The 24,887-nt window shown below is 43.1% G+C and overlaps 1 protein-coding gene and 1 long non-coding RNA gene across 3 annotated transcripts in view; both read right to left on the bottom strand.

The window, feature by feature from the left end:
- The window catches only part of CIR1 (corepressor interacting with RBPJ, CIR1), a 44,056-nt gene that overhangs the window by 5,244 nt on the left and 13,925 nt on the right, over positions 1-24,887 (bottom strand). The gene's annotated exons all lie outside the window — the stretch shown is intronic.
- Positions 8,855-24,159, bottom strand: LOC138848978 (uncharacterized). The gene is made up of 2 exons (XR_011387257.1): positions 21,884-24,159; positions 8,855-10,894 (listed from the first exon to the last, which is right to left on the bottom strand). It is a non-coding gene; the product is annotated as an uncharacterized lncRNA (long non-coding RNA).

Below are 24,887 nucleotides of genomic sequence, written 5' to 3'. Positions count from 1 at the left end.
AATGTTCACTTTAGTGACTTCTCAAAATTCACATGCAGGACCATAATTTTATAAAGTAGAATATGTCTCTTCTGAATTGTGAAAGCTACATTTCCTGTCAACAACTTAATTAGGTATCAGACGAACCCGAAAAGCAAACAAGCTAAGAATTAAAATGAAGACCACTCTAGAAAAGGGTCAAAGAGCATGGCTATTATGATGCGAGGTTATCAGTTTTTATCACAAAGATGAGTCGTTTTCATAAGAGTTTTAGGAAACATGCTTTCTTTCCAGTACTTCCAGATGGTCCACTGTGACCAGGAAACAAACACTGTTCTTCCAGAAATGTTATTTTCTCTAAAACCACAAATGAACTTAGCCATACTGACTTCCACACTGTCTGACTGTAAATATCATGTTTAGTGAAGCACATGAAAAAGAGTACTCAAAAAACAGTGACAACTATTTTTACCAATAGGATACAAATTTTATGACTATTTTATGACACAGTCTTCATAATTAAAAAAAATTCTCTGGATGGTAACACTTTCTAAAATACAATCTTACATGTTTTTGTACTTAAGCCTTTTTCATCATAAGTTCTAGGTTTGAAGTTCGGGGTTTAAACGATGTGACAAGCTCTTTGTTTGGTTTTGTTTTTTAAAAAATTTATTTATTTATTTGAAAGGTAGAGTTAAAGAGAGAGAGGAAGACAGAGAGAGATCTTCCATTGGTTTTTCCCAGGCCGTTAGCAAGGAGCTGGATTGGAAGTGGAGCAGCCAGGACTCAAACCAGTGCCCATATGGGATGCCAGCGTCGAAGGTTGCAGCTTTACCCACTAAGACAAAACACCAGCCCCAACATGGGGTTTAATTAAGCTACACCTATCAAGATATCATCATACTTTCCTATCATCATAGTGACAGTGGCTATTAAAATTACACAGAAATGACTTTGGCTCTCTCAGAACTCAAAATTAGCAGATATAATTGATTATACAGATATAAACATAGACTGCACAAGTATGTTCAAATGCAACTGTTTTTATGTATGGTATCTTATTAAGTTTAATTACAATGGAGTGGGATCCCCGGAACATCTGGCTTACTCTTAAATCTACTGTGGCAGAGAGAGTCCAGTGATTTCAGACAAAGGGCACTGTTCTGAAATGTCAGTTCGTGAGGCTCCTTTCTAGAGCATCACAACCAACAGGAAAACCAACTCAGAAGATCAGGTGCACTGAGGAAACTGCTGTCAACATCAACGTTCATTTATTTTGAAAACTTTCTTTGCTGTATGACATGGATACATTTTTTATCGACTGTGACCAAAGTATCTGCTTCTATTTTCTCCTAGAATTAGACCATAAAATCAGTGTCTCGGGACAAAGTTCCCAGGTGAATTTGTTGTACAAAATGATGTTTGTAAAGGGCTTATTGATTCACAAAAGGCATTCATTTTTACAGAACAATATATTAAGTCAAAAGTTCTGGCTATAAACAAAGAAAGGCCACATAACGGATACCACAACAGGAGAATGCCTCAAAGGCACAGGAGGGAGACGCTGCGGAAGACAGACAGACCCTGAGCTGCGCTGTTAGAGCTGGGTTCTTCTGCTCTTCCCAAGGTGAGGTGTCTCTCTCATTCAGTTTCCAAAGGATGCATTATCATCTGCAGTTTGTATATTAAGTGAGAGGAGGGAAGGCAGTGAGTTGTAGTTTGGGTAAAGCTGTATCAGGAATCTCACTGCCTTTCCTCCAAACTTAATGCATGAATTTAATTGACAGGGTACTGCTATTTGCCAAAACAAAACACAACGTGTATGTTTTATTTTAACTTTATACTATAGAGAATTTCAAACCTACATTACACAGCTTCCACAACTAATAATATTTTGCTATTTTTGTTTGATCTACTACCTCCAATTTTCTTTCCTTCTTGGTAGCGTATTTTAAATAAAAGATACCACTTTGGTATGAATCATTAAAAGATAAGGACTATTTCTTGAAACTGCAAAACCTTTATTATACCTACCTATATTAAGAATTTAACTATACCATCTAATGTGCAATCAATGGTCAAATTTTTCCAGTTGTCTCAAAAGTATCTTTGTACAGCTGGTTTGTTCAGATTAGTATCTAAACAAGGTCCACACACCACTGCAACTGGTCTATAGATCTCCTTCTCTCTTTTAATTCAGAAATATTTTATTTTTGAGATAACATTTTTAATTTACATTATTGTCAAAAGCTTATTGGTTCCACCAAATAGAGCTCAAGAAATAAAAAGTAAAAAGACCATAGTCCAGTACAGATCTCTTCAGTCTCTCTCTGTGTTTTTTTAAAAGATTTATTTATTTGAAAGGCAGAGTTACAGAGACAGAGACAGATCTTCCATCCACTGGTTCACAGTGGATGGGCCAGGCTGAAGCCAGGAGCCAGGAGCTTCATCTGGGTCTCCCATGTGGATGGCAGGGACCCAAGCACTTGCCCACCTTCCAGTGGTTTTCCCAGGCCATTAGCAGACAGCCAGATCGGAAGTGGAGCAGCCAGGACTCAAACCCGTGCCCATATGGATGCCGGCGCTGCAGGTGGCTGCTTAACCCAGCGCACCAAAGTGCTGGCCCCTTCAGTCTCTTTTGAGCTAAAATTACACATATTTCCCTTAATACTGCTTACATTCATTGAAAAGCTAAAAAATTTGTCCTGTAGATTTTCCATTATGAATAGTTATGCCATATAGCATGTTCTAGTTCTTATATTTTCTGTTAAATTGGTACTTAGATCAAGAGACATTAAATTATTTTTGTATTTTATATCACATATTTTTGGGGAATATATGGAAACCATCTAAACCTTGCATTCATGAACATGACGACCAAAATCATGTTTCTGGTTAAGGAAAACATCTCTAGCTAAGGAAAAAGATAAAGACTTGTACCTGATAGATTCACGTAACCTCTTTCACCACATATTTATTGTAGTAACAACAGTAGTATCATCTTCAAAGTGTATATTTTAAAATAGACCCCTAAACATTACCACAAATAAAATTATTTCCATGAAAGTACAACTTTCTTTTTCTTAAAAAAAGATTTATTTATTTATTTGAAAGGCAGAGTGAGAGAGAGCTAGCTAGCTAGCTAGCTAGCTTCCATCTACTGGTTTAACTCCCAGAGCGAGAAGGAGGGGGGTGAGACAGAGAGATCTTCCATTTGTTGGTTTACTCCCCAAATGGCTGCAACAGCCAGGGCTGGGCCAGGCTGAAGCCAAAAGCCTCATCCGGGTTTCCCACATGGGTGCAGGGGCCCAAGCACTTGGGCCATCTTCTGATGCTTTTCCCAGACGCATTAGTAGGGATCTGGATAAGTAGGCTAATCCTCCAACTAGCGGCGCCGGCACACCGGGTGCTAGTCCCGGTTGGGGCGCCGGATTCCGTCCCAGTTGCCCCTCTTCCAGGCCAGCTCTCTGCTGTGGCCAGGGAGTGCAGTGGAGGATGGCCCAAGTGCTTGGGCCCTGCACCCCATGGGAGACCAGGAGAAGTACCTGGCTCCTGCCATCGGATCAGTGCGGTGCGCCGGCTGCGGTGGCCATTGGAGGGTGAACCAATGGCAAAAGGAAGACCTTTCTCTCTGTCTCTCTCTCTCTCACTGTCCACTCTGCCTGTCAAAAAAAAAAAAAAAGAAAGGAAAAAAAAAAAAGTGGACTCAACCCGGTGCCCATATGGGATGCCGGGTGCTGCAGGCAGCAGCTTAACCTGTTACCACACAATGCTGGCCCTGAAACTACAACCTTCTGTCCTTTTTTTCTTTCCTGAAGTTAAACTGTCTCTAGCGAACAAGCCACTCTGTCACAAAATGTGAAAATGACATCTAGAGACACTAGTTATAGTATGAGATCAAGACAGAAATCTGTGTCTAGTGGGAATTGTCAAGAATTATCTGACACTTACATCTGATTCCTGATATTACCATAACCTTTCTGTTTTTAAGAACGCTTATAGAAAGTCAGCTTTGAAAAAAACTAAAATAAGGGGCATGGTAGGAACATGCAACATAAGTCCTAGGAAAAAAGTGAGCAAAGCTATTAATAAAGTGTGTGGGTGATTTTTATTTATATAGATGAGAATGTTTTATGTATGATTTTCTAAAGGTTATGCAAGAACCAATTGTACTGAATTGTAATAAAACTGTTCCACCCTGGGAATTTTCTTGATACACTGCCAGTTCATCTAAGTGGAGGCTGGAAACAATGGGGTTTCTTACTGCCCTCAACCCCGATTCACAATGAAGACAGCAAACTGATCTCTATTAAAACACACAGCTAGGGCTGGCACTGTGGTGTAGCGGGTAAAGCTGCCACCTGCAGTACCAGTATCCCACATGGGCACCGGTTTGAGTCCCGGCTGCTCCACTTCTGATCCAGCTCTCTGCTATGGCCCGAGAAAGCAGTAAAAGATGGGCTCCTGCACCCGTGTGGGAGACCTGGAAGAAGCTCCTGGCTCCTGGCTTCAGATTGACACAAGTCCAGCTGTTGCAGCAAGTTGGGGAGTGAACCAGTGGATGGAAGAACTCTCTCTTTCTGCCTCTCCGCTCTCTGTGTAACTCTCACTTTCAAATAAAAATAAGTAAATCTTAAAAGAAACACACACAGCTTACAACTTCAGGTGTGGAAAGCCAAGATACTGTGGCAAGAAATGTTCTACATGAAGGATCTCTCTGAGTGAGACCCCAGTGGAAAGAAGTGGCCATCAAAGGATGTACTTTTCTTTAAAGAGAGGAGAGAACTTCCACTTTGCTTATGGCGTTGTCCAAATACTGATGGAGTTTGTGGACTCAAAAGGCTTCCATAGCCTAGGCAGCTCATGTCAAGAGCCTTGGGTAGTCACTGATGTCATACATCAGAGTGTTAATTGTTGGGGCTAGCACTGTGGTGCAGCAGGTTAAAGCCCTGGCCTGAAGCGCCGGCATCACATATGGGCGCTGGTTCTAGTCCCGGCTGCTCTTCTTCTGATCCAGCTCTCTGCTATGGCCTGGGAAAGCAGCAGAAGATAGCCCAAGGCCTTGGGCCCCTGTACCCACGTGGGAGACCTGAAAGAAGCTCCTGGTTCCTGGCTTTGGGTCGGCGCAGCTCCAGCCATTGCAGCCATCTGAGGAGTGAACCAGCGGATGGAAGACCTCTCTCTCTGCCTCTCCTCTCTCTGTACTCTTTCAAATAAATAAAATAAATCTTTAAAAAAAAAAGAGTGTTAATTATTAACAGGAGTCACTGTGTACCAACTCCCCATGCAGGATTCTGTCCTCAATGAGTTGTATTAAACAGAGATTATTATGAGATTTAACTGTAAAACTAGTTCTCAAACAGTTTTTGTATATTGTATGTGTGTGTGTGCAAACTGTTGAAATCTTTATAATAGAGTTGGTCTTCTGTGTACAAAGTTAATTAATGGAGAGTGGGACTGGCAAGGGGAGAAGGAGGAGTGGGAGTGTGGGTGGGAGGGAGGGTATGGTGGGGAGAAAAACTATATTTCCTAAAGTTGTAGTTATGAAATTTGTATTCCTTAAAAATAAATTTTAAAAAATCATACAGCTTATAGGAAAAATGGAACATTTCATTTTAGTCTGTGTGTCTAGAAAACACACAGGAAGACAAGGAAATAGGAACTGTCCTTACGGTATGCTAGTAAGAATTACTGCTTATTAGAAAACAATCTTGCCTTACACAGTCAATAAAGAACCACTTGTATTTGATTATCTTTTTAAAAAAAGATTTATTTATTTATCTGAGAGGCAGAGTTACAGAGAGAGAGAGGGACAGAGAAAGAGAAAGGTCTTCCATCTACTGGTTCACTGCACACATGGCCTTAATGGTGGGAGCTGGGCCGATCTAAAGCCAGGAGACAGAAGCTTCTTTTGGGTCTCCCACCTGGGTGCAGGAGTTCAAGGACTTGGACCATCTTTTGCTTTTCCAGGCCACAGCAGAGAGCTGGATTGAAAGTGGAGCAGCCAGGACTTGAACTGGCACCCATATGGGATGCTGGCGCTATGTCACAGTGCCAGCCTGATATGTCTTTATTACCTACATTTTTCAACTTAATTTACATGTAAACATTTTAGTGGAGATATATGGGCCATAATAAAGATTACACATAATCCAGAGGGCTAAGAAAAATCATTTGTGTCACGATAAACATTAAGTATGAGAAGTTAGCATTCTGTTTTAAATAAATTATGGGAATGTGAATGCTCTTGAAAAGTTAATGCAACCACAAACTTCAAAAACATGTTGATCAAAGAAGTCGACAAAGAATGGTATGACTTTATTAATACTAAATTCAAGAACAAGTAAAACTAATATACGGGACCTGAAATTAGAAAAATGGCTGGTGTTGTAGGGGGCCGGTGTTATGGTACAGAGGGTTAAAGCCCCAGCCTGCAGTGCTGGCATCCCATGTGGGTGCTAGTTTGAGTCTTGGCTGCTCCACTTCTGATCCAGCTCCCTGCTAATATGCCTGGGAAAGCAGTGGAGGATAGCCAAAATCCTTGGGCCCCTGCACCCACATGGGAGACCTGGAAGAAGCTACTGGCTCCTAGCTTCAGATCAGCTCAGCTCCGGCCATTGTGGCCATTTGGAGAGTGAACCAGCGGATGGAAGATCCCCTCTCTCTCTCTGTTTCCACCTCTCTCTGTAACTCTTTCATATAAATTAAAAAATAATAAAGTAATAAAAAAAGTGGTTGTTAGAGGAGGGGGCAGACTGGCGAAGGACAGACAGGCATTTTCCAGGGTGACGGCAATGCTCTGTATCTTGTCAGGGATGTTGGGTACCTGGGTGTATACAGCTGTCAAGTTCAAACTTGAGATCAGTGCACTTCACTTAAAAAAGAGGTTACACAGGATATTTTACATCAGTTGAGTGATCGTCATACTATGGATTCTAACTATATATATATATTCCACATATATATATATATATGTATATGTATGTAGAGAGAGAGAGAGAACGGAACTGTGACAAAAGCCCTGCACAGAGGATCTGTCTCTAGATTACTTATTTATTTGAAAACAGAGTGATGGGGTAGGGTGGGAAAGGGGAGATCTTTCACCTTCTGGTTCACTCCACAAATACCTGCAACAGCTGGGGGCTGAGCCAGGCCAAAACCAAGTGCTTGGAAATGAAAGAGCTGGTACTTGAACCAGGCACTCCAACACTGGATATGAATGTCTCCTGTGGTGGTTTAATTCTCTGTGCCATAACATCTGTCCCAGAAAATGATTTTTAAAATCAGTATATGTTATTGAGGATTTAATATTTTATCCTACTAGGACTTGGAGAGAAGTAGTTTTGCCTTCAAGCTTCTAATATTTGGGGGAAATTAGTTCACAGGAAAGACATAAATTATAAATTTATATTTTAAGACATATTCAGAAGAGATGATAAACAGTAAACTTTACAAGTCAGCAAATCCTTCCGATGTTCTCAGGGATGCCACTTTTATTTACTAAGCACATACTTTTAAATAAGGCTATGAGAATACAAAAATCAATTGAGTCATAGTCTTTCATAAGAAATATATGAAAGGAGAGAAACAGAAATTGAGTTTGGTTTTCAAACTCTCAAAGAACTTAAGAAAAGGCTGGTGGGTGTTGTGGCACAGTGCATCAGGCTGCCTCTTGGGACACCTGCATCTCATATCAGAGTGCCAGCTCCTCTGTTTCCTTGTTTCCTTCCTTCCTTCCTTCCTTTCCTTTCCTTTCCTTTCCCTTCCTTCCTTCCTTCCTTCCTTCCTTCCTTCCTTCCTTCCTTCCTTCCTTCCTTCCTTCCTTCCCTCCCTCCCTCCCTCTCTTTCTCTCTCTCTCTTTTTTTTTTTTTTTGACAGGCAGAGTGGATAGTGAGAGACAGAGAGACAGAGAGAAAGGTCTTCCTTTTGCCGTTGGTTCACCCTCCAATGGCCGCCACGGCTGGCACACTGCGGCTGGTGCACCGCACTGATCCGATGGCAGGAGCCAGGTGCTTCTCCTGGTCTCCCATGGGGTGCAGGGCCCAAGCACTTGGGCCATCCTCCACTGCACTCCTGGACCATAGCAGAGAGCTGGCCTGGAAGAGGGGCAACGGGGACAGAATCCGGTGCCCCGACCGGGACTAGAACCCTGTTTGCCGGCGCCGCGAGGCGGAGGATTAACCTAGTGAGCCGCGGTGCCAGCCTGATATGGTTTGAATGTGGCTTATTCCCATCCAAACTCAAGATGAGCCTGTTCCCCAATATAATCATGTTGAGAGGTGATGGTACCTTTAAGAGGAGGTTGGGGAGCCAGTGTTGTGGAACAGTGGGTTATGCAGCTGCCTGTGATGCCAGCACACCAAATGAGTGCTGGTTTCAGTTAAGTCATGGCTGCTGCACTTTCAATCTATCTCCTTGCTAATGCGCCTGGGAAAGCAGGGGAAGGTGGCCCAAGTGCTTGGGCCCCTGCTACCCATGTGGAAGGCCCAGAGTTCCAGGCTCCTGGCTTCTGCCTGGTCTGGGCCTGACTATTGTTACCATTCCGGAAATGAATCAGTGAATGGAAGATATTTCTCTCTCTCTCTCTCTCTCTCTCTCTCTGTAACTCTGCCTTTTCAAAGAAAAAAAAGAGGTTGGATCATGAAGGATCCACCCCCACAAAGGGCTTAATGCTATCTCCTGGGAAAGAGCTCTTGCTCTCATGGAACTGGATTAGTTACCTCAAGAGGGGGTTGTTATAACCATGAACCCAAAAAAGCCTCTACTCTCCCTAAATCACCGAGTCTTAGGTATTCTGTTATAGCGTCAGAAGAGGGACTCAGACACTGCTCATGTTAGGAATTTAGCTTCAATGAGATTCTGGTCTCACAAATTCTTTTTCTGCGGAGTTGTGCCACAATTTTCAAAGCCTACCATCAGATGCAGGGTTGTGTTAGCTACCCTGGTAGGACTCAATCTCTTCAAGGAGGTGTTGCGTAAGAGAACTCCACAGCAGATGCAGGTGGGGTTGCCAGAAGGCAACAGAGTTTATCATCTTTCTTTATAGAGAAAGTCCCCCAGCAGGCTCCTCATTCTAGCAAAGCTTATAATCAGACAGACAATCATTTTGGTTAAATTTTCCAAATGTTCCCAAGCAACAAAAACACTTTTAATGTGAAGGTTGATTAAAAAGACAGAGGAGCAGCATGTGGGAGCTGCTGTCACAGAAAACCTCCATCAGTACTATGGCTTAGTGTAACATTCCTCAAGAAAAACCAGGGGCCAGCACTGTGGTATAGTAGGCTAGGCCTCCACCTGTGGCACCAGCATTCCATACAGGGGCTGGTTTGTGTCCCAGCTGCTCCTCTTCCAATCCAGCTCTCTGCTTATGTCTTGAGGAAGCAGTGGAAGATGGCCCAGGTACTTGGGCCCCCGCACCTACATGGGAGACCAAGAAGAAGCTTCTGGCTCCTGGCTTCAGATCAGCTCAGTTCCAGCCATTGCGGCCATTTGGAGAGCGAACCAGTGGATGGAAGACCTCTCTCTGTAACTCTGCCTCTAAAATAAATATAATCTTAAAAAATTAAATCAAGAGATAGAAAATTAGGCAAGGGAAAGAGGACTGCTACACAAACAAATCTTTGCAATAAGTACAAAATGGTACTCATTATTTTTAACTATTTATTCACTTTCTTGTTGTTTAAAAATATTAAAAGCTATAGTGTAAACAACATTGAATGGAGTCACTTGAAATACTAAGTATCATCATTTTAGCCATTTGTGGTGTGACATAAACTCAAACTTAAGTAATACAAAGAAAAAGAAATTTTGGATATGTCTAGTACATTCAGTGACACTATTTTGAATTTGAAATTTACTTTTATTAAAAAATGTAAATTTTAAATATTATCATATGTAGTCAGTTCCATATATTTTTAAATTATAGCTAAGTCCAAAAAATTAGGGTAAAGTAACTACAAATGAATATATAGTAACTTAAACCTAAAAATCCCAACCATGAATAATTAGTAACATAAAAAAACATGTTAATGAAATAATCAATGCTAGTCCATTTTTATGTTATACTTTTGAAAAATTATGGTTTTTTTTTTAAGATTTATTTATCTTTACTTGAAAGAGTTACAGAAAGGCAGAGCCAGAGAGAGAAAGAGATCTTCCATCTGCTGGTTCACTCCCCAGGTGGCTGCAAGGGTCGAGGCTGAACTGGCTGAGGCTAGGAGGCAGGAGCTTCATCCACATCTCCCACGTGGGTGGCAGGGGCCCAAAACTTGGGACATCTTCCTCTGCTTTTTTTTTTTTTTAATATTTTATTCATTTATTTGAGATGTAGAGTTACAGACAGAGAGAGGTAGAGACAGAGAGAAGTCTTCCAGAGAAGCCAGGACACGAACCGGCGCCTATATGTGATGCTAGCACCACAGGCAGAGGCTTAGCCCACGCCACCCAGCCCTTCTTCCACTACTTTTTCTAGACCATTAGCAGGGAGATGGATCAGAGCAGCAAGGACACAAAACGGCCCCTAAGTTGTACTTTTTAAAAAATTTATTTTCTTTTTCAAAATTTATTAGAATGGCAGAGTGAGAGAGAAAGAGGGAGAGACAGAGAAAAAGAGATTTTCTATCCACTAGTTATCTCAACAAATGCCCACAACAGCCAGGGCTAGACAAAATTGCAGCCAGGAGTCAAAAACTACCTGGGTCTCCCATGGGTGCAAGGGCCCAAGTACTTGCATCATCATCCACTGCCTGAGGCACTGGATCAGAAGCTCTTGAATCAGGTACTCTGGCATCCTCAGCAGTGGCTTAACCAACTGTGCCACAATATCTGCCCCCTCATGTTGCTTTTATAATGAAACATCTGGGATTTAGCCCGATATATAGAGCTTGAAAGTCCTCTTTTCGTCACAAGAAAAAAGCTGAAAAAAAGAAAAAGAAAATTCACAAATCTTAGATCTATCACAGAATTGAAGACACAGGGCAAATGGCTACTCTAAAGACTGGAGAGAGAAGGTGACGCAAGAGTTATAACTGGGGCCAATACTGTGGCCCAGCAGGATAAGTTGGCACTTACAATATTAACACCTTTTGTCAAAGTGCCAGTTCAAGTCCTGGCTGCTTTGCTTTCTTGCTAAAGTGCCTAGAAGGCAGTGGAGAATGGCCTGGGGAACTTGGGCCCTTGCCACCCATGTAGGAGACCAGTATATAATTCCCCGCTCCTGGCTTTGGCCTGGCCCATACCTGGCTGTTGCAACCATCTGGGAAGTGAACCAGTGGATGGAAGATCTGTGTGTGTTTGTGTGTGTGTGTGTCCCTCTGCCTCTCAAATAAATTAATTAAAAAAAAAAAAGAATTAAGTTTGGGGTGGCTGTTTCACACAGTGGTTCAGATACTATCTGCTACATTCACATCCTACGTCAGAGTATGTCGGTTCAAGTCCTTGCTCTGCTCCTGATTCTAGCTTCCTGCGAATGTGCATTATGGGGGGCAGCAGATGATGGCTCAAGAACTTGAGTTTCTGCCCCCACATGGAGGAACCTGGATTGAATTCCCAGCTCCTGGCTTAGGCCTGGCCCTGCACTGGCTGTTGTGGGCATTTGGAGAGTGAACCAGTAGACAGGAGATCTCTGTATGTCTGTCTCTCTGCCTTTCAAATACAATAAATAAACAAATAAAAATTTTTAAAGAAGAATTATAGCTTACTGGAATTAGTAACTGATGTTGAAGCCAGCAACTGGTGGGAATACTTTAACAGTAATTGACCAGTTGTTGGAGGCAGAATATGGACTAATTTGAGACACTGAAAATTCCTGGAGGTGCAACCTCAGTAAGACCTCCACACTTATGTGAGCTTTATTTCCAGGAGCTCTACCAGGTTCTCACTGCGTAGACTAAAGAACAATCAATCTCCTTTAAGCTTTCCTTCAACTAGTGCGAGGGGGAAAATCACCAGTTTGAAATATGCTCATAGCATTTTGTTGCACTTAACAAATACTTCCAAAGAAAACTATTTTATCAGAGCCTAACCTAGATGGGAAAATAAAGCAGGGTTGGGGGGACAGGAAAGATGCTAAGAAGCACTTGTGAAAGTTACAGCCCAAACTCATGAAAAACCAAGCCCAAACCATAGGATTTTCGAATGTTTCCCTTTCCCTACGTTTTACCACCACTCCTCTATAATACCAAGGGATTACAACAAAAAGAACTGCAAGGCTCAGACCCTGAACATGAAAGGAGAAGTCTGTCAGGAAGCGCAAAGACAAAAACAAGAAACAAACAAGGAAATGCTAGAGGAAAAGGAAATTTAAGCCTCTCTGACATCTATAGCTACCGAAAACAGCACACACAACCTAACCGCTAGCTATTGTCTAGCTTTGAACAAAAAATTACAAGACATGCTAAAAAGCAAACACCACAGTCTGAGGAGAAAAGCAAGTAAAAGAACCAGACTTGGCTGGTGCTACAGCTCAATAGGCTAATCCTCTGCCATGCGGCACCAGCACACCGGGTTCTAGTCCAGGTCGGGGCGCCGGATTCTGTCCCGGTTGCCCCTCTTCCAGGCCAGCCCTCTGCTATGGCCCAGGAGTGCAGTGGAGGATGGCCCAAGTCCTTGGGCACTGCACCCGCATGGGAGACCAGGAGAAGCACCTGGCTCCTGGCTTTGGATCAGTGTGATACACTGGCCGCAGCAGCCATTGGAGGGTGAACCAACAGCAAAGGAAGACCTTTCTCTCTGCCTCTCTCTCACTGTCCACTCTGCCTGTCAAAAATTAAAAAAAAAAAAAAAAAAAAAAAAAGAACCAGACTCAGTTATGGCAGAAATTCTGGAATTATCAGACTGGGAATTTCAAATAATTAAAATGCTGACTGGTCATAATGGGAAAAGTGAACAACATGCAGTAACAGATGGGTGTAAGAATCAAAAGGAAATGATAGAAACAAAAAATATAGAAATGAGGAATACTTCTGATGAGTTCATCAGTTAGCTTTGAGATCTCTCAATAGAAACTCTCCAAACTGAAAATAAATAAATAAAAGAAAGAGTATCTAAGAATTGTGAGACAACTATAAATTTCATAACATATGCATAATGGGAATGCCAGAGGGGGAAAAATATTTAAAATAATTGAGAATGTTTCCAAAAACCACAAGTCACAGCTCAGAGAATTCCAAACAGGATAAATACCAAAAACCTACACCTGAGCATACCATATTCAAACTGTAGAAAATCAAAAGTAAAGAATACATTTTTAAAAATTTTTGGGGTGGGGGGCTTACCTTGAGAGGAACAGGATAAGAATTACATTAGACTTCTCTTAAGAAATCATGAAAGCACTAAGAGGTGAGTGAAATATCGTACTTAAAGGAAAAACTCACACACACGAAATTGAAGATCTAGTCTAATTATCCTTCAAAATAAAGGAGAGGAACAGGCATTGGTGGCACAGCGGGTGAGGTGCCACTTGGGATACCTGCATCCCTTTTCAAAGTGCTTGGGTTTGAGTCCCAGGCTTCCTGCTAATGTGCATCCTAGGAGGCAGCAGAAGACGGCTCAAGTGCTTGGGTCCCTGCCACCAGTGTGGGAGATTTCCAGGCTCCTGGCTTTTTCCTTACCCAGCCCTGGCCATTGGGAACATCTGGGGAGTGAACCAGAAGATAGAGAAGCAACATATACATTTCTCTTTCTCTCTTGCTGTTGCTCTGCCTTTAAAATAAATAAACACTAAAAAAAAAAAAGCTGGCGCCGTGGCTCACTAGGCTAATCCTCCGCCTAGCGGCGCCGGCACACCGGGTTCTAGTCCCGGTCGGGGCGCTGGATTCTGTCCCGGTTGCCCCTCTTCCAGGCCAGCCCTCTGCTGTGGCCAGGGAGTGCAGTGGAGGATGGCCCAGGTGCTTGGGCCCTGCACCCCATGGGAGACCAGGAAAAGCACCTGGCTCCTGGCTCCTGCCATCGGATCAGCGCGGTGCGCCGGCCGCAGCGCGCCGGCCGCGGCGGCCATTGGAGGGTGAACCGACGGCAAGGGAAGACCTTTCTCTCTGTCTCTCTCTCTCGCTGTCCACTCTGCCTGTCAAAAAAAAAAAAAAAAAAACTGTTTTCCTGCCCCTTTAAAAAGTCAGATACTGCTTGGGATACCAGTATATCTTAGTGCCTGGTCTCAGCTGCGCTTTCGATTCCAGCTTTCTGCTAATGTGCACCCTGAAAAGTAGCAGGCAATAGCTAAAATATTTGGTCCCTGCCACCTACAATGGAGACCTGGAGTGAGTTCCTGGCTCCCAGCTTCAGCACAGCCCAGCCCTAGCTGTGGCAAGATATCTGGGGTGTGAAGCAGCATATGGGGACCTCTCCCTCTTTCTCTGTATCTGCCTCCATCTTTCTCTGTCCCACTGCCTTTCAAATAAAAGGAAATAAGTAAAAATTTAAAAAGAAACTAGAAAAGCAGAAAAAAAGATAGAGGAAAAAAGTAACAAAGGGGTGGGCATATGGCCTGTTGGTTAAGATGCTGGCTAAGATGCCTACCCGGGCTCATTACTTGGGTCTCACTCCTGACTCCAGCTTCCTGCTCAAGCAGACTCTGGGAGACGGTGAAGATGGCTGGCATTGAGTCTGTGATGCTGGCATCACACATGGGTGCTGGTTCAAGTCCCAGCTGCTCCAGTTCCAATTTAGTTCCCTGTTAATGCATCTGGGAAAGCAGCACAAAATGTCTCAAGTACTTGGGCCCTGCCACCCACGTGGGAGACCCAGATGAAGCTCCTGGCTTTGGTCTGGCCCAGCCCTGGCCATTATGGCCATCTAGGGAGTGAACCAGAGGATGGAACATCTCTTTCTCTCTCTCACTATAACTCTTTCAAATAAATAAGTAAATCTTTAAAAAAAAAAAAAAAAAAAAAAGGCTGGTGCTGTGGCTCACTAGCCTAATCCTCCGCCTGCGGCGCCAGCGCACCAGGTTCTAGTCCCAGGGGCGCCGGATTCTGTCCCGGTTGCTCCTCTTCCAGTCCAGCTCTTTGCTGTGGCCGGAGAGGGCAGTGGAGGATGGCCCAAGTCTTTGGGCCCTACACCCGTGTGGGAGACCGGGACGGAGCACCTGGTTCCTGGCTTCGGATCGGCGCAGTGCTCTGGCCGTGGCAGCCATCTGGGGGGTGGCCAACAGAGGCAGGATCTTTCTCTCTGTCTCGCTCTCTCTCACTAACTCTGCCTGTCAACAACAACAACAACAACAACAAAAAGTAATTAGGTTCCTGTACCCACAATGGAGGCCTGAATTGAGTTTCCAGCTCCCAGTTTTGTCGTGACTAAGCCCCAGCTATTATAGGCATTTTGACAACGAACTAGTGGATGGGAGCTCCATCTGTCTGTGTGCACCAGTCCTCCTCTCTCAGCTTTCCAAATAGCTAAAAAAATTAATTTTAAAAATTTGTCAGATAGCTGGTTCCACAGCTCAATAGGCTAATCCTCCGCCTGTGGCGCCGGCACACCGGGTTCTAGTCCTGGTCGGGGCACCGGATTCTGTCCCGGTTGCTCCTCTTCCAGGCCAGCTCTCTGCTGTGGCCCAGGAGTGCAGTGGAGGATGGCCCAAGTGCTTGGGCCCTGCACCCCATGGGAGACCAGGAGAAGCACATGGCTCCTGGCTTCGGATCAGCGCGGTGCGCCGGCCGCAGCGGCCATTGGAGGGTGAACCAACGGTGAAGGAAGACCTTTCTCTCTGTCTCTCTCTCTCTCACTGTCCACTCTGCCTGTCAAAAAAAAAAAAAATATATATATATATATATGGCAGGTATAATTCCATTATATCAATCACCACTTTTGATAAGAATAGTCTACAGAGATTACTAGAATGAATAAAAAGACCTAAGTATATGCTGTCTATAAGACACAGTTTATGTTTTTTAAATTGACATTTTGAAATGTGATGATTTTTAAAAAATATTTATTTATTTACTTGAAAGGCAGAGCTAGAAAGGCAGAGGCAGAGACAGAGAGAGAGGTCTTCCATCCACTGCTTCATTCCTCAGATGGCCGCTTCTTTCAGGTCCCCCAAGTGGGTGCAAGGGCCCAAGGACTTGGGCCATCTTTTACTGCTTTCCCAGGCCATAGAAGATAGTTGGATCGGAAGTGGAGCAGCTGGGACTCGAACTGGCACCCATATGGGATGCCGGCACTGCAGGTGGTGGCTCTACCCACTATACCACTGCGTCAGCCCCAAGACATATAGAGTTTAAAAATAAAAGGATGGGGGCTCAATGTTGTGGCACAGTGAACTATTGCCTGCAATGCCAGCATACTAGAGTACCAGTTCAAGTCCCAGCTGCTTGGCTTCCAATCCAGCTCCCTGTTAATGTGTCTGAGAGAGTACAAGAGGACGGCCCAAGTACTTGGGGCTCTGCAACCCATGTCAGAGACCTAGATGGATCTCCAGGCTCCTGCCTTCAGCCTGGCCCAACTGTGGCAATTTGGGGAGTGAATCAGCAGATGGAGGATACCTACCTACCTCTCTCCCCTTCTCTGTCACTCTGTCTTTCAAATAAATACATCTTCTAAAAAAATTTTAAAAATAGAAGCAGAGGAAATATTACCCAATTTATTCTATGAGGGCACCATTACCTTAATTCCAAAACCAAAGACATTAAAAGAAAGAATTATAGACTAATTTATCTTATAAACACAGATATAAAAATCTTTTTTTCTTTATTTGACAGGCAGAGTTAGACAGTGAGAGAGACAGAGAGAACGGTCTTCCTTCCATTGGTTCACCCCCCAAATTTCCACTGAGGCCAGCGTGCTGCCCCGATCCGAAGCCAGGAGCTAGGTGCTTCCTCCTGGTCTCCCACGTGGGTGCAGGGGCCCAAGCACTTGGGCCATCTGCCATTGCCTTCCCGGGCCACATCAGAGAGCTGGACTGGAAGAGGAGCAACCGGGACTAGAACCCGGCGCCCATATGGGATGCCGGTGCTGCAGGCGGAGGATTAACCAAGTGAGCCACGGCACTGGCCCAAATATAAAAATATTTAACAAAACATTAGCAAACTGAATCCAATAGTGTTTAAAAGAATTATACAGTATAACCAAGTGAGATTTATGCCAGGTATGCAAAGCTAGTTCAATATTTCAAAATTAATTGATATAATCCATCATACATCAGTAGGCTAAAGAAGAAAAATCGTATGATCATATATTGCTTTTGCAAAAGCAACATCAAGTTGAGTGCTACTAACTCCTGCATTTCAGCAGGCCATCATGCTGAACACCAAGGCAGCATCAGTTTTAGGGCTGGTTCATCCACTCCCAGAGCTGTTACAGAGCGAATTAAATGGCGGGCATGACAGATCATTGAAAAGCAGGCTGAAGCAGGGCTGGCACTATCTTTTTTTTTTTTCTTTTTTTTTTTTTTTTGACAGGCAGAGTGGACAGTGAGAGAGACAGAGAGAAAGGTCTTCCTTTGCCGCTGGTTCACCCTCCAATGGCCGCCGCGGCTGGCGCACTGCGGCCGGCGCACCGCGCTGATCCGAAGCCAGGAGCCAGGTGCTTCTCCTGGTCTCCCATGGGGTGCAGGGCCCAAGCACTTGGGCCATCCTCCACTGCACTCCTGGACCATAGCAGAGAGCTGGCCTGGAAGAGGAGCAACCGGGACAGAATCCGGTTCCCCGACCGGGACTAGAACCCTGTTTGCCGGCGCCGCAAGGTGGAGGATTAGCCTGTTGAGCCGCGACGCCGGCGCGCCGGCCAAGGGCTGACACTATCTGCCTGATGTACTTCAGCAAACCCAGTGCTAGCTCTTCTACAGTGACTGCTTCAGAGTTGCCTGTTTGCTTCCTGATGAGAAATTCTGGAATCTAGGCATGGAAAGACGTGCAAAATTTTTATCTACTTAGGTAAGGAAAAGAGGATGTTTCATTAATACTGTTTTACTTTCTATTTTTTACAGACAACCTAACATGTTAATCTGTTTCACAGGTACCTATACATATACTCATCCTTGTGCACTAAAGTTTTCAATTAATACAAGATTGTTCACTGTATTCTGTGTGTGTATATATGCTTAAGCATCATAGGAAAATATGTTCTAGGGAAGAATAGAGACGAATTGCACAGTAGCTTTAATTATATAAAAGTCTGAAATTTAAAGGCAAAGAAAATGAAATGTTACAATTGCTTTCTTCCACAAGTCATATGACTACATTTCTGTGAAATGTCTAGAATAGGCAAATCTATAGACAGAGTGTAGATTAGTGGTTACCTAGGACTGGGACTGAAGGGTGAAGGGTGAGGGCTAAGGGGTACTGAGTTTCTTTTAGGGGTAATGGAGATATTCTAGAATTTATTGCCAGTATGGATACACAACTCTGTTGGTATATCAAAAACCAACCAACTGTAATTTTAAATTGGTCAATTGAATAGTATGTAAATACAGCTCAGTAAAGCTTTAAAAAAAAAAAAAAAACACTTGTTCTGTTAGAATATCACACTGTGGAATTAAAAAACAATGTTTAATTTTAATATACATTAAAGCAAAAGTAACTGAAAGATGCCAGGAGTCAATGTTAAGAACACTGCTATAGAGTATAGGTAGGAGGCAGGGAGGCTGGCCATTTCATTATGTTGTAGCATAAAAAGGCTTTATGAAAATTCCATCAACACTGAAACTCAAGTTTTCCATATAATTCTGATGTATCTAGAGTGGATGAAAACTTACAAAGTTAAGATGATCAGTAGAAAAGATATTCTAAACCAGCTTAGCCCAAAGAAGCATTTTGATTGCCTAATTTAACTTTGTAAAGGAGAAGTAAATCTTATAGCTGGTCTCTGTAAACCTCACAGCTGGAACATTCTAACAGTACCTTGCAGTTTCCAGTGATCAAAGTAAGTTACTTTATATACTAAACTAAGAATTTCATAATAGAAATAATGTAACACCAGGGGGTACGGTTATCATGAAATAATTACACTCCTGGGAGATTACAGGCACAAGGCTGTACCCCAGGGGTGTGATTATCCCATGATAACCACATCCACTGAAATTGCCTTATTGCAAAAATAATCTCTATTCACTGGTGAGACATTATTCAATAGGTGAGTTTTTTTAAATGAAAAGATTTTTTTTTAGCTTGAATCAGCAAGTGGATTAGGAAATTGGTCAGTTTATTTTTCACTGCATTTAAATTCAGAATACAACATCATTGTTTGCTTTCCTATTTGACATAGCAGAGTTCTGATTTTGTTTTTGAGAAACCTTTAAGAGTTTTTATTAGCTTTAGCTAACTACCACTGCCAAAATCAGGTCAAACTTTAAAGCCATTAATGGAGCAATATGATTTTATTCATTATTTTTTATTTACTTGAGAGGCAGAGAGAGAGCACACAAAACAGCAACCCCATCCCAATCCCAAATGCCTATAACAGCCAGGGTGCCAAAGGCAGGAGCTGGGAACTTGATAGAGATCACCCACCTAGGTGGAAGGGACCCGACTACTTGAGCCATCACCTGCTGCTTCCCAGAGTCTCCATTAGCAGGAAGCTGGACTCAGGAGCCAGAGCCGGAGATTGAACCCAGGCACTCTGATGTGGGACATGGGTGTCTTAAGCTTTACGTTAAATGCCTATCCCATACAATTCTATGCATATTTAATTCTCCTAGAACATTATTATTTTAAAAATGTATAAATATGAGGTTAAAACAACTCAATATGGACACAAAATGTTACTACAGGCTGGGAGGGGTAGGAGGGATAGAGGGAGTTTGGATTAAAAAAAAATAGGTAAAGTGGGTGTGGTTTATGGATTTTAACAAATATACTAATATAAGATGTTAATAATAGGGGAAACTAGGAGTGAGGTATATGGGAACTCTTTGTACAATTCTAAAATTTTTGTTTTGTAAATTTAAAACTATCCTGAAATAAAAAGTTTAAAAAAATTATAAAGGTAATTTACTTTTTTTACAAGATTTATTTATTTATTTGAAAGGCAGAATTAGAGAGGCAGAGAGAGAGAAGAGAGAAGAGAGAGGAAAGAGAGAGAGAGAGAGTATGTCTTCCATCCACTGGTTCACTCCCTAAATGGCCACAATGGGCAGAGCTGGGCCTATCCAAAGTGCCAGAACAAGAACCAGGAGCTTCTTCCAGGTCTCCCACATGAGTGCAGGGGCCCAAGCACTTGGGCCATCTTCTACTGCTTTCTCAGGCCATAGCAGAGAGCTGGATTGGAAGTGGAGCAGCCAGGACTTGAACTGGCACACATATGGGATGCTGGTACTGCAGGTAGCAGCTTTACCAACTATGCCACAGTGCCAGCCCCAGTCATTTACTTTTACTTTTGGAAATACAGGTAAGCAGGCCGGTGCCACGGCTCACTAGGGTAATCCCCCTTTAATAAAAAAAGTCTTTTTCTGCTATACATTCCCCTTCTAAAACAAGCATCACACACACACACACACGCACGCGCATGCACCTTCCCAAACATTCAGATCATGAACATCACTTGGAGGCTCAGACTATAGACTCCTCTTCTTAGGCTTCTAACCCCACTGGGACTGGGGCTGGGAGCCAACATTTAAACAAAATAGTGAAGTAATGCTTTCAATTAGGCACATCTGGGAAACACTGGCTTGAAGCATCAATGGCCGCACCTTTTTTTTTTTTTTTTTTTTTTTTTGAGATTCCTTTATTTGAAAGGCCGAGTGACACAAAGGGTGGAGTGGAAAGAAAGAGAGAGGGAAAGGAAGAGGGACAGGGAGACGGGGGAAGCAGGGAGAAGAAAAAGAGATATTCTATTTACTGATTCACTTCCCAAATGCCCACAACAGCCAGTGTTGGTCAGGCCAAAGTTAGGAGTCAGGAACTCCTACCTAGATATCTCATGTGAGAGGCAGGAACCCAGGTACCTGGCCCATCATTCGCTGCCTCCCAGCCACATCAGCTAGAAGCGGGATCAGAAGCAGAGGTGGGATGGATCCTAGGCATTACGATCCTGCATGCAAGGGTCCCAAGTAGCAGCATAACCCACTGCACCACAATGCCTGCCCCTTGCCCACCTTCTTGAGAGCTGTTCAAATATGATTCTAGACATCTGAAGTCATCCAAACTAAAACTTCAGTGCTTGTATTTCTTCTTATATTTCTCTTCTGGTCAACCTAAATTTTAATTCTGCAAAGGTCATTTTAGTCTCACATCCTCTGTTAACTACATAATTGAATACATTCTATAGTTATTCTCTATTAAATATTCTTTTATAATACTCTAGTTCTGTTTCCTTGCCCAGACTCGGAGCTATTTTGGTTTTTATTTTATTTTAAAGATCTATTTATTTACTTTGAAAGAATTACAGAGAGAGAGGGAGAGAGAGACACACACATATAGAGAAATTTTCCATCTGCTGGTTCACTTCCCAGATGGCCACAATAGCCAGGGCGGGGCCAGGGCGGGGCCAGGCCGAAGCCAGGAGCCAGGAGCCTCCTCCAGGTTTTCCACATAGGTGGCAGAGGCCCAAACAGTTGGTCCACCTTCTGTTGTTTTTCCCAGGTTATTAACAGTGCTGGATTGGAAGCGAAGCAGCCAGGACACTGACTGGCACCTCCATGGGATGCCACTGTCTTGTAGCAGGCAGCAGCTTTACCCACTATGCCACAATTTCTCGGCCCTGCTATTTTGTTCCCGGTTGAGTTATAATCTAGGGGTAGGGCCTGTGTCTATGAGCTTGGGACATAAAATTAAAAAATTAAACTTGCTGGCTAATGTGTAAGATAGCAAATACATAGTTGCCAAATATAATTATTTCAAAAAGTAAACAAGAAACTTTAGTTCTATGAATTAATTTTCAAATAGGGTTCTTAATTCTGAGTCATCCTTTTACCATAAAAGGTAGGTGGCCATTTTAACTGTAATCACTGAATGCCTAACATTTTTCAGTTTACCTTTACACACTTGAACTCTTTCCAGGTCTCCCACATGGATGACAGGACCTGAGCACTTGGACCATCTTCTACTGCATTCTCAGGTGCACTAGGCAGGGAGCTGGATCAGAAGCAGAGCAGCTGGGACTCGAACCAACAGTCCAATACGCAGCTTCACAACACTGGCCCCTCTTACGATACTTTTAAGCAATAGTGTTTCTTACCCATTTTTTTTTCTTTTAACTTGATAATTCTGATATATCCTTATATATCAATACATATCTACAGCTGTATTCATATATGTATGTCATATGGCTATACAATATTCCATTTCGGTAGAAGGCACCTTAATTTTAAAAAGTTCAAAAACTTCTGAAAATGCTGTGTGTTGGGCACTATTCCAAGCATTTTGCATAAACTAACTCACTTAGCATTCACAACAGCCTTATGAGATAAGTACTATCATACTATCTGTGTTTTAGACATTAGCAAACCAAGCCAGAGAAGTTAAGTACCTTGCCTAAAGTCACACAGCTGGTAAGCAGCAGAGCAAGGATTCCAACCCGCGCATCTAGGCAACTCCATGCTGCACTGCCTGCACTCCACACAGCTAGTTACACGGCCTCTCAGAAGGGCTGGTGCCCTCGACATGAAAGGCTATTCCTTTGCCTGAGATGCTAAATGCTCTTTTTTCCCAGTTCCTTGCCTTTCACTAACATAAATCTCTGAGCACTGTCTTTTTACTTCATTTATAAATTTAGTAGAAAGTGAATTTCTAGCTTAAAGAACATGCATGTTTTTCAGGAGTTTGATATGAATCAAATGGCTCTTCAGACAAACTGCTCCAATTTATCAAGAGAATTAAAATGTTCATTTTACCACACTTCCTTGAACATTGGACATATCATTCTTTCACATCTTTACTAAATTTAACAGTCAAAAAGATAATGCATTATTCTTGTTTTCACTTCTTAGGTTATCAGTGTTATTGAAAATATTCTCATATGTTTAATGGTTCCTTGAATTCCTCCTTTCGTAAATCATCTGTGACCTCTGCTCCTTTGTGTTTGAGTGTTCATCTTTTTCACATTGACCCGAAGGAACTTTTTTTTTTTTTTTTTTTTTTTTGACAGGCAGAGTGAACAGTGAGAGAGAGAGACAGAGAGAAAGGTCTTCCTTTGCCGTTGGTTCACCCTCCAATGGCCGCCATGGCCGGTGCACTGCAGCCGGCGCACCACGCTGATCCGATGGCAGGAGCCAGGTGCTTCTCCTGGTCTCCCATGGGGTGCAGGGCCCAAGCACTTGGGCCATCCTCCACTGCACTCCCAGGCCACAGCAGAGAGCTGGCCTGGAAGAGGGGCAACCGGGACAGAATCCGGCACCCCGACCGGGACTAGAACCCGGTGTGCCAGCGCTGCAAGGCAGAGGATTAACCTAGTGAGCCGCGGCGCTGGCCCCAGAAGGAACATTTTATGTATTAGAGATATTAAACCCATGTAGAGAAACCACAGTAGTTCAATAAAGGTAATGTTTTTTTACTCTCTCCCACCCAAGAATTCAATTTATTTAGATACAGAGAAAGAATCCCTAATATGCAAACTTCTCAAGTCGGTTACAAATGTTGAAATTTGATAGGAGCCAACAATGTCAGCATTTTTCTACTTCACTTTATATTGAAAAAGCTCATTTGACTGAAGAACAGTACTACTATAAAACCCCACCATATGTGGGGTCCAAAAACCTCAATTGTATCACTGAGTAATTTAGTTACTATAAGGTTGGTAAATATAAACTGAGTGCTGGAGAAGAGCCAATAGCCACCTTCATTGTATCTGAACTCACATAATTGTGGGGGCATGTTACTATGGGGTTGTATTGTTTTCAATACTCTTAAGTAGCTTAACCAAACAGAACAAGTTGTTTTCGCTGATGTCAGTAGACTTTCTAAAACATACTCCACAGAAATCAGGTCCACTGATTACGAAAGCAAAGGACTGGCTGGCACCGCGGCTCACTAGGCTAATCCTCCACCTAGCGGCGCCGGCACACGGGGTTCTAGTCCCGGTCGGGGTGCCGGATTCTGTCCCGGTTGCCCCTCTTTCAGGCCAGCTCTCTGCTGTGGCCAGGGAGTGCAGTGGAGGATGGCCCAAGTTCTTGGGCCCTGCACCCCATGGGAGACCAGGAGAAGTACCTGGCTCCTGCCTTTGGATCAGCGCAGTGCGCCTGCCGCAGCGCGCCGGCCGTGGCAGCCATTGGAGGGTGAACCAACGGCAAAGGAAGACCTTTCTCTCTCTCTCACTATCCACTCTGCCTGTCAAAAAAAAAAAAAAAAAAAAAAAAAAAAAAAAAAAAAAAAAAAAAAGAAAGCAAAGGACTAAGTCCACATTCTACCCTATTCATTCCCAGAGAAGTGGAATCAGAGTACCATGAAGCCAGGGAACAAGGGCAGCCATCACTCTTCCTGGTCCCATGAGTTTTGCAGTTGAACAGAAATCGCAAGATTGCAACGAAGGAGAAGATGAAAAATGTACATCACTTCCAGAAAACAACATACTTTTCAGAGGTAACAGATCTCTGATTAATGGAATAAGTGGTCATAAATATTTGAGCCAAGGGGTTCTTGCTATATGATTTGCCCCATTCCATTTCCTTTGGGGCCTTTACTCCTTTTTCCACCAGCTGGAGAAGGGTAGGCAAGGAGGGAGCATTGTGTATGTGGTTTCTGGGAGCACCTGTCATGTGTTATTAACAGGATGTTCTTTTATCAGAGCCTGCTAGACCAAAGGCTGTACTAGTGTTGTCTCATCACTGAGCAAACAGTTTTCCTTCTACTTAAAAGGTGTTTTCTTATTTTAGCAAAATAAGGATGTTTAAAAAAATAATTTTATACTCTTTATACTTCTTCCAGCAATTCTGGTTCTCTCCCATAAATCCCATTAAACACATGATGTCAAACTTAATAATGGATCCAATTCCTAAACTCCTAATATGAGAACTGGCATCTTGAGACCTGTGGCCTGAGTCT

The sequence above is a fragment of the Oryctolagus cuniculus genome, chromosome 3, assembly GCF_964237555.1.
Source record: "Oryctolagus cuniculus chromosome 3, mOryCun1.1, whole genome shotgun sequence".
Classification (NCBI taxonomy): Eukaryota; Metazoa; Chordata; class Mammalia; order Lagomorpha; family Leporidae; genus Oryctolagus; species Oryctolagus cuniculus.
The sequence above is the reverse complement of the archived record's forward strand: the minus strand, read 5'-3'. Positions and strand labels throughout refer to the sequence as shown.